General features: G+C 50.4%; 1 long non-coding RNA gene across 1 annotated transcript; it reads left to right on the forward strand.

Moving 5' to 3' along the window:
- Window positions 1-989: 989 nt before the first annotated feature.
- Window positions 990-2,352, forward strand: LOC128627717 (uncharacterized). Its single transcript, XR_008392008.1, has 3 exons — window positions 990-1,097; window positions 1,415-1,621; window positions 2,278-2,352. It is a non-coding gene; the product is annotated as an uncharacterized LOC128627717 (long non-coding RNA).
- The last annotated feature ends 6,853 nt before the right edge of the window (window positions 2,353-9,205 follow it).

Consider the following 9,205-nt stretch of genomic DNA (forward strand, 5'->3'; position numbering starts at 1 on the left):
GAGACCCCCAGCAGCAACACCCACCAATTAGGGACCTTCGCCGTTTTCAACTTAGTAACCTAGCTAATAGCTAACTGCCACATCTGCTTCTGTAAGCCCGCATTCGCTTGCTCTGCCCTATAAAAACCCCGTAGTCTGTGAGCCACGCGCGACTTCCATCTGTAGCTTTGAGAAGCTACTATGACTCCAGTCACATCTGGGAAGCTCGCCCCTACGCAGGTAAAGCTTGGCCACCAAATTTATAATTGGACTATTATTTTGTGATCAATAAAACTAGAATTCTTTGAAACCTATTTTCGTCTCCGAGAGCGTGTATTGACTCATCTGTTGCCTACAACATGAAACATGCCACGGGTATTTTAATTGAAGTTGCGTTAAATGTATAGATTACTTTGGGGAGTATAGACATTTTAATAAGATGTTACTTCTTCCAGCCCATGAGCACAGTATCTGCTTCCATTGGTTTGTATCTTCCTGAGTTTCTTTCCTCAGTGTCTTATAGTTTTCCAAGTACAGGTCTCTTACCTCCTTGGTTAAATGTATTTCTAGGTATTTTATTTTTCTTGTTGCAAGAGTAAATGAGATCGTTTTGTTAGGTTCCCTTTCTGGTAGTTCATTATTGGTATATAGAAATGCCACTGATTTCTGAATATTAATTTTGTATTCTGCTACTTTGCTGAATTCATTTATTAGCTCTAGTAGCTTTTTGGTAGAGTCTTTAGGGTTTTCTATGTACAATATCATGTGATCGGTGAATAATGAACTGTGAATAATAATAATTACAGTGTTACTTGCTCCATGGATGGGGCAGGAGTACAGGCGATGAGGGAGACTGAAGTGGGGGCCTGTGTTAGGGGCCCTGTGTCCCAGGGTCGGGAGGTGGCCGCACTGTGGGGAGAGCTGGGGGAGTGGGAACCTGGGGCAAAGCGCATCTGGGGTCCAGGCGCTCAGGGCCCTGCGCCTCCCCTCTCCCTCACCCCACAGGAGAGTACTGGGTTGACCCCAACCAGGGCTGTGCTCGGGACGCCTTCAGGGTGTTCTGCAACTTCACAGCGGGAGGAGAGACCTGTGTGCTGCCTCGGGATGACGTCACACAGGTGAGAGCTGGCCGGGGTCTGCCCCCTCCCTGTCAGGGCAGAGTGGGCTGTGGGTTTGTGTGACAAGCCCCCGGCCCTTCTCCTTTCCTGTGCCTTCTTCTTTCCTTCTCACCCGCCCTCCAACGTTCACTTCGTCTGCTCCCCTTGGGCGCCCAAGACTTACGTTCGCCTGTTCTTTACCCCCAGTCTCCTGGCTCCCACCGGGCCCTCTTTACTCCCCAGCCCTTTCCTCCCACCCGCTCCCTGCTCACGCCCCTGCCCCCGCGGCTGTCTTCTGGCTGCCCCGCCGGCCCTGAGCCAGCCCCCTCTCCTGCCAGTTCTCCTACGTGGACTCGGAGGGCTCCCCAGTAGGCGTGGTCCAGCTCACCTTCCTGAGGCTGCTCAGCGTCTCCGCCCACCAGGACGTGTCCTACCCGTGCTCTGGGGCGGCCCCGGAAGGCCAGCTGAAGCTCAAGGGAGCCAATGAGGATGAGCTGAGCCCGGACACCAGCCCCTATGTCAAGGAATTCAGACAGGGCTGTCAGGTGGGAAGCTGGAAAAGCGCAGGAGGGGCGGGTCCCAGGGTCGGGCTGCAGGAAGACCCCTGGGGCAGGGACGCTCCGGAGAGCAGGTGTCCAGCTCCCTGGTCAGATATGGCTGAGGGAGCTCAGATGGGGAGAGGGCATGGGGACGATGGAAGTGGGGTTCCCCTGTGTGCAGACAGCAGTCACCCGAGCACACATGGTTACAGAGGAGCCCTGCAGAGGCACATGGATGGGGCAGAGGGCAACACCCCCAGGGAGGCGCAGGGGCACAGACCCCCCAACCTGCACATACATCCCCCCACCCGTGGGATCATGACAGTTAATATTATGCAGCATGCTGCCCCCCCACGCATGTACACACACCCCCGAGGAGTCACGCAGACTCACACCCCACCACAAGCAGGCAATCTCAAAGACAAACCCACAGCCGCACACACTGGGTCGTGAGTGTGCGCACACACACCACACACACGGGCACAGACAGCCTCCTGGCCCTCCCGGCCTGACTCTGGAGGAAAATCAGCCCGTCTGATCATGTGACGCTGTCAGGGGAGCTGCTCAGGGCAGGCAGAGGAGAGGTACACTGGCTGGAGGGCGGGGCACCCGCGGTGCGGCCCCTCCCCCATGCTCACTCCCCTCCCTCCTGTGTCCTGCAGACACAGCAAGGCCGGAGGGTGCTGGAGGTGCGGACACCTGTGCTGGAGCAGCTGCCAGTGCTGGACGCCTCCTTCTCAGACCTGGGGGCCCCCCCGAGGCGGGGCGGGGTGCTGCTGGGGCCTGTCTGCTTCATGGCCTAGGGCCTTCTCTGTCTGACCCTGTCCGTCGGAACCAGGCCGCCCAGGAGTCCCACAGCATCAGCTCCACGCCACCTCCGGAGAGGGCTCCTCACCACCTGGGGACCTTGGGCCAGGGCACTGAGAGGCCCTGGTATGGGGCAGACTAGGGGAGGGTGAAGTGGGGTGCCGGGACACCCCAGGGGAAGGGAGGCATCTGGGGTTCGTGGGCCTCCCACCCGGAGCCCGTGACCTGCTAGACAGCTGACACACCCATTTAAAACTGGCCTCCCAGTCTCCCCAAACAAGAGAGGAGAAAGAACATCGAGTATTTTGTATTTAAAAGTAATTATAATAATTATTTAAAGAGTGGAAAACTAAGTAACTACAAAGATAAACAGAGAAATGCCAACAAAAATCAGTGGCCTTTGGAGACAGGGCTCTCCAGGATGCGCACTGGTAGCCTCGTTCTGGCCTCAGGGCCTTTCAGTGACTGGGGGGAGGGGCGGAACCCCAACTCCCTCCCTCCCACCCCACCTGTGGTGCCCGCTGTGAACACTGGAACTTGCGGTCCCCTTGGGCTCAGGGCTCTGACTCATCCCCACAGACCGGCCACCTGGCTCCCCCCCACACAGCCTGCTCTCCTGCTCCAGGTCTGAGCCTCGCAGGAACGGCCTGCTACCTGGGGACCAGGACACTGCCCTGGGGGCACAGGGGACAGTGAGGGCTGTGTCAAGGGGCCTGTACTCAGCAGGTGGTTGAGACATCGAAATCTGTAATAGTGGGGAACTCACCACGGCCCTGAGCCCCCTGAGTATCCTATTGCCATCCTGTCCCCCTAGTCTGCCCTGGGCACCCCCACCCTTTCCCTGACCCGGCAGTTGAAGGGAAAATGCCTACGGACGGAAGGGACTCCCAGGACCTTGTCTAGCCCTATGACCGGCGTCCAACCTGACTGATGGTTAAAAAATATGATTGTTTCCTCCCAGGGTGTATGTATGTGATGCTTGTGTTGTTACTTTTGTCCTCACCAAACCACCAAACCTTTATCCTCCTGCCCCCACCCCATTCTTCCCAAAGAGCTGCAGCCAGAAGTGGATGACTTAATCCCTGTTCCCTGCAGGGCCTGGCCAGCCCGGGTGGCCGCCTGGCTCACATGCAGAATCTCAGGTGGATCCCCCAGTTGTGCCTGGCACTGCTGCTGGGCTGGTCTGGGGAAGGGCGTGCCTTAAACTCTCCCCCATCTTTCGGGGCTAAAAGCCTCGGGGGAGCCTCAGATGGCTCAGCCTGAACTCTTTGCAGGTGGGGAGACTGAGACTCCCTTCCAGGGCAACGTTTCCTTGGCCTGTAGCCCTGCCTTTCTCATCCCTGCCCCCAGGCCGGCCCTGTCCCATCACAATGAGGCAGGGCTGTGTCGGCTGGGACTGTGCCAGGTCTAAGTCGTTCCAGCCGCTGGGTCAGCTGTGTCCCTGAGAGCCCACGAACCCACTTCCTGGGGCAGGGGGCCCAGGGAAACATATATGAACAATAGGTATGAAACATCTATGAAGCACTGGGGTGGGGGAAGAGAAGTGTTGGGGGCACTCTTCTCACATCGGGTGGAAAACTGAGGCACCCCAAGAAGTGTCCGCCGTCTTTCTCTTTTCTGTGCATTTGACCAGGATGATCCGACCAGCTGTTTGGTGACCACACTCGCCCTCCCCCTCCCTCTCTCCCCGGGGGGACCCCAAAATCGTGTTCAGCTGTTGCAGCCACGATGTCACGAGCTGTCCATCCTTGCTGTCCAGCATCTCTACTAGTTTGTATTTTGCCGCTTTGCCGTTCAATACGGAAATGTTCGTGACCACAGTCTCCAGCGCTGTGTTCCGACTACTGTGGGCCCTGGGCACTGCTGTCCTTTCTGGACCCTTTCCATCAAAATAATAATAATAACAATAATAATAATAATTCAAAAATCTATTTGATGGCTTTGCTGGTATATAGATAATTATATTAATATTATATAGATAAATATATTAATATAAGCAGATATTTTCTTCAACCAAAAAGTTTATTTTGTATTATAAAAGAAACATGAACATCTTCCTGGGCCCAGAAAGGACTGCGGGTCCTACGCTCTGTGTCTACTGTGCCCAACGGGTAGTAACCCGACCGTGTCTTTGTTCAACATTTTATACTTTACTGTGGTTTATTATACCTTATTAATAAAAAATCCTGTTTCTGTCTGCTGGGCTTGTCTTGCTCAGCGACTTTCAACCGTTTCCCTGTGCCACAGGAACTGGTAAGACATGCAGTAGCTGACCATGTCATCAGGGCACTGACCTCCTTCCCCTCACGCTGTATGTATTCCACTAACAATAATGACAACAGCCAATACAACTACAGCTGCCCTGTGTGAGTAAATCAAAATGATACCCGTTTTTGTCAGATAAGAAAAAGATAATTATTTGCTATGCTGTCGAATTTTAGTAATTAGTTTATATGTGGTATGAGACAAAAAAGAATGAAAATTGCTGGTGTTGATTAATATATTTTGTCTGTGTTTAAAAAACTTTTTTCCTTTTCCTTTATCTGGTTTATATATGCATATCATCTATTTTTAAAACTGTAGCTATCCATCAGCCGTGGGTTGATGAAAATGTTTAATTCATGGCCGATCTCGTTTCATTCCTACCTCCCTGACTCTCTCCTTGTCAGCTGGATTACTCTGAAGCAATCCCAAACATTGTATGATTTCATCTCTAAACTTTTCAGTGTGCAGCCCTGAGAAATAAAAACTCTTAATATAAAATCACAATTTTATTATCACATCTCAAAATTATAATAACTCCTATTATCATTAAATATTCACTCGGTGTTCAGTTTTCATAGACTGTTGTATGTGTGTGTTCGAATCATGATCCAAATAAAGTTTGTAAAAGTCTTTAAAGATCTATTTCTTTTTTGCTTTGCTTTTTGTGGTTTTTTCTTTTTTGAGCTTTTATCAGTTTATTTGAGCCAAACTTACAATGTATGCCAGGGAGAAAGATCTCGAATGCTCAGGAGAACCAGAGTTTTACAGCTTTTTTTATGCACTTGACCCTGAGGCGGAAGCATAAGGAAGCCTACACGGAGGCGGGAGAACACAGGCAGGATGGGGTCCCGAGAGAGGGAGCAGATTTCCCGCTCTCTTCTGGGAGGTTACCGTGTCAGAGGTGCGGTGACCTCAATGCACAGAAACAATGGGCTGCGCTGGCTTAAGGCAGAGATGGGCCTCATAGTGAAGAAGTTACAGGCCGGGGGTGTGGCTACTCACCATGACCTGCCCAGTTAGGAATTCATGACCACAGCACCCTGTGAGGTTACACTCCATAGAACCCCTTTTTTGTCCACGGTTCCCCTTTTGGTCCTAAATCAGTCTGAAGGATGCATGGATGCCTAACCTCTTGGTCAGAGAGAGCTGTCGCAGGATGCTAGGAGGGCTCATTCCTAGGGAGTCTCAGTATCACCCTTGTCTTCTCCACTGTGGGGGATGGGCCAACACTGTAACCCTGGGATCTGAGTGGAGGCCCAATTTTTCCCTAAAAGGGAAGGACAGGTGCATGGGAGGCACTCAGGTCCCACGGCCTTCATTATGAAACACCGCTCTGATCATTTCTTCCTGTGAACTGTCATGACCCGAGTTTTGCCTTCTGTCCCATTTTTCTGTGTTTGGTGCCTAGTGTAACATTTACATAAGCCATAAAGAGGTACTGAAAGTTACCTATGTTCAGTGATCATGAACAGGTGGACTACAGAGAAAAACCCAAAGAACAAGTGTACCATTGTTGTCGTGACAGTGTCATCAGCAGACGATCAAACAAAACGCATCCTGAGTTCAATCCGCGGTACACAGGCCTGCGGAGGACATGGGACCCCCACCTGCCTCTGACATCGGCTTCTCGTCCTGGAGCAGTCTGCGATGTTTGGAGACAGGGGAGCTGTCCATTCACGGCTGGATGCCCCATCAGCCCCTCCCAATGAGGTCGGAAAGTGTCTTTTTTGGATGTCCTTGACTTTGAACAATAATGTATGAAGTCTTATCTCCTGTGAGCTTGCTGTGAGAGGAAGTCATTACCAACTTGGTATTTCCCTGAAGTGCCTCTATCAGATTTTGGCGAAGGTGTAAGATGTCTCCTTTCAATAGTGTCAGCTCATAAATTCCTTCATCCAAGTTCCGCCTGAATGCACTGCGGTGCATGAAGGAATGCAAAACCTGAAAAGTGGGGAGTCGGGGCGCAGGGAAGAACCAAGCGTCCCTCTTGGGCTCCCAGAAGCACCAACTATTTGTTCAAGTTACAGCCTCCGTTTACCCACACAACGAACCCTACGAGTTCCCATCACTCATTTTACAACGCTGTCCACATAGTTTCACACCTTTTGAGGTGCTGCAGGGTTCCCTCTGAAACACAGCAAAGCTTCCTGCCTATGTTGAGATTTTAATCCTTAAAAGCTTAATGTCTAATGAAAACTAAGTCATTGATTAGCATTAAAAAAATCCTCACCTGAGGAAATGTTTCATCGATTTTAGAGGGAGAGGAAGAGGAGGAGCGAGAGGGGGAGGGAAACATTGACACGAGAGAGAAACGTGGATCGGCAGCCTCGAGTATGCGCGCCAACTGGGGACCCAGCGGGAAAGCTGGGTGTGCGCCGCACCCGTGGTTCGACCCCACAACCCCTCGGTGAGCTGGATGACACTCCACCGGACTGAGCCCCGGGCCAGGGCCGACTAGCATCCTTTAGCAGGGACATTTTACAACCTCTGCAGAAATTTTCATAGACATAAAAGTCAGTTATTAATATAAACTTATTATTGTGAAACCTCGATAAAATAAAAACATTTCATTTTTACTTAAACCGAAACACTTAAGTTAGCTTTTATGGACTAAGAATTAATCTTCAATCACTTGAACTTGAGGAGCATTTGAATTAGTTCCTATATTTCTGAGGAATTTAGAATACCCAATTCTTACAAATAGTTGCCTTGAAATTATTTTTAAAAATTTGTTAGGCTCACCCAAGGACACTTTCTCATTGCCTTTTAGAGAGTGAGAAAGGTAGAGAGAGAGAGACACCAATCACCACCTCCTATGCGCACTTGTCCTGGGGATCGAACCTGCAACCCAGGCATGTACCCACAACCTTTCGCTTACAGGACAAAGCTCCACCCAGCTGAGCCACACTGGCCAGGGCACCTTGAAATTAATATTAGCAATACAAGCGTGAAGTGGAAAATCATTTCACATTGCAGCATACATACATGTAGACACACAGACAGGTGGACAGACACGAAGACCTCGTAGCCATGGGGAAAGCTCACTTCTTTGTAAAAGAACAGTTGGATCCAAATTTTTCCCTGGAGGCCTTTACAATTCATTTCTGTCCTTGATAAGTCAAGTTCGAAATGAACTTCCCCTTTTTAAAATAAGGACAGCTATTTGGTTTTGAGAAGTCTTACAAGGGTTTATTTCAGCCAAAATTTTGAGGACACACCTGGAAGCAAAAGTCTCCATGGATTGAGAAAATGCTCTGGAGAATGGCAGTTCCCTAGTTTATTTCATACAATAGAATCAATGGAGGAGTTATAGGGGGTTTCATGAAACCCCCAACGATACATTAAGGGGGCGGCAGAAAGCAACCTGCGGAAATCTCTGGGACTGGATAAAAAGCAGACTGGAGAAACTTCTTTCACCTTGGAGGATACAGGATACTTAGTATTGAACATTTCAGCACCTAGAGAAGGGCAGCCATTTTTTCTACCTGGAAGAACTGGGTCGACGCCTAAATGACATTATAGCTTGATTTGTTTATCTAAATCCTTCCACTTGTTTTATTTTAGCATAGGGCAGAAGGCCTTTTCCAGTTCATCCTGCCTAGTTTTATCTGCATCTTTTCCTGACTGTGCTCTAGAAGTTAACTTAGAAGTGCAAAGGGACCCTCACCTTGGCCATGTCAGTGTTGACAGGACACTGACTCTCGTGGGGCCTTGGCCTCAGAGGCACAGTTTCCCTGTGGATCTCCTTTGAGATCCACAGTTAACTTGGGACAAACTTCTAGGACAAACCAGTCTTCACGTGCATATCTCCAGATGAGTCCAATGCCACCGATAGAGGACCGCTTTACTCTTTAGAGAAAAATCCTTCCTCTGACCACTCCACAAAGATCCTACTCACCCAGGAACACCTGAGCAGGGGCCCACGGGAGCTTCCTGGATGTGGCGGGAACTGAGCCCCCTTCCAAGCACAGGCCCCTCTCCTGAGGCGAACCCGTTCCAGGGCACCCTGCCCTTCTCCCTGGGCTCCTGCCAGCCTCTCTGGGATCCCACTGCTGCTCTGGACAACTCCCTGTGCCCATCTCTGCCACACCGGATTCAGGGGTCTGAACAACTATTGTCACCCCACAGGCTATTCAGGGTAGGGAAGGAAGTGTCCTTTCTCTTTCAGAGCCAAAGAGGGTTCAGTCGACCAGCAAGGATTTTGTTCAGACTGTAGTAAGCAATACAATTAAAAGCCAAAATTAAAGCAGCAACCCATTATTTCCCTTTTCCTGGGCTAGTTCAATGTTTATCCACATCTAGGATTTTCTAAGAGCATGTCTGATAAAGCCACAGCCTGCTAATTAAAGCAAAGAGGACCAGAATTCCGAGAGAAACTCACCAAATTCTCCTGGTGTGAAGTGGGGAGCTGGTAGGGCACCATGGGCCTTTGTGGGTACCCAGCACAGGGTCTGTGTCAGCAGGATGGTCCTGGGTGGGCTTCTGTGAAATCCTGCCAGTCATGCTAAGGAAATGTCA

Source organism: Artibeus jamaicensis, unplaced genomic scaffold, assembly GCF_021234435.1.
Source record: "Artibeus jamaicensis isolate MK-2021 breed Jamaican fruit bat unplaced genomic scaffold, CSHL_Jam_final contig_1299, whole genome shotgun sequence".
Lineage (NCBI taxonomy): Eukaryota > Metazoa > Chordata > Mammalia > Chiroptera > Phyllostomidae > Artibeus > Artibeus jamaicensis.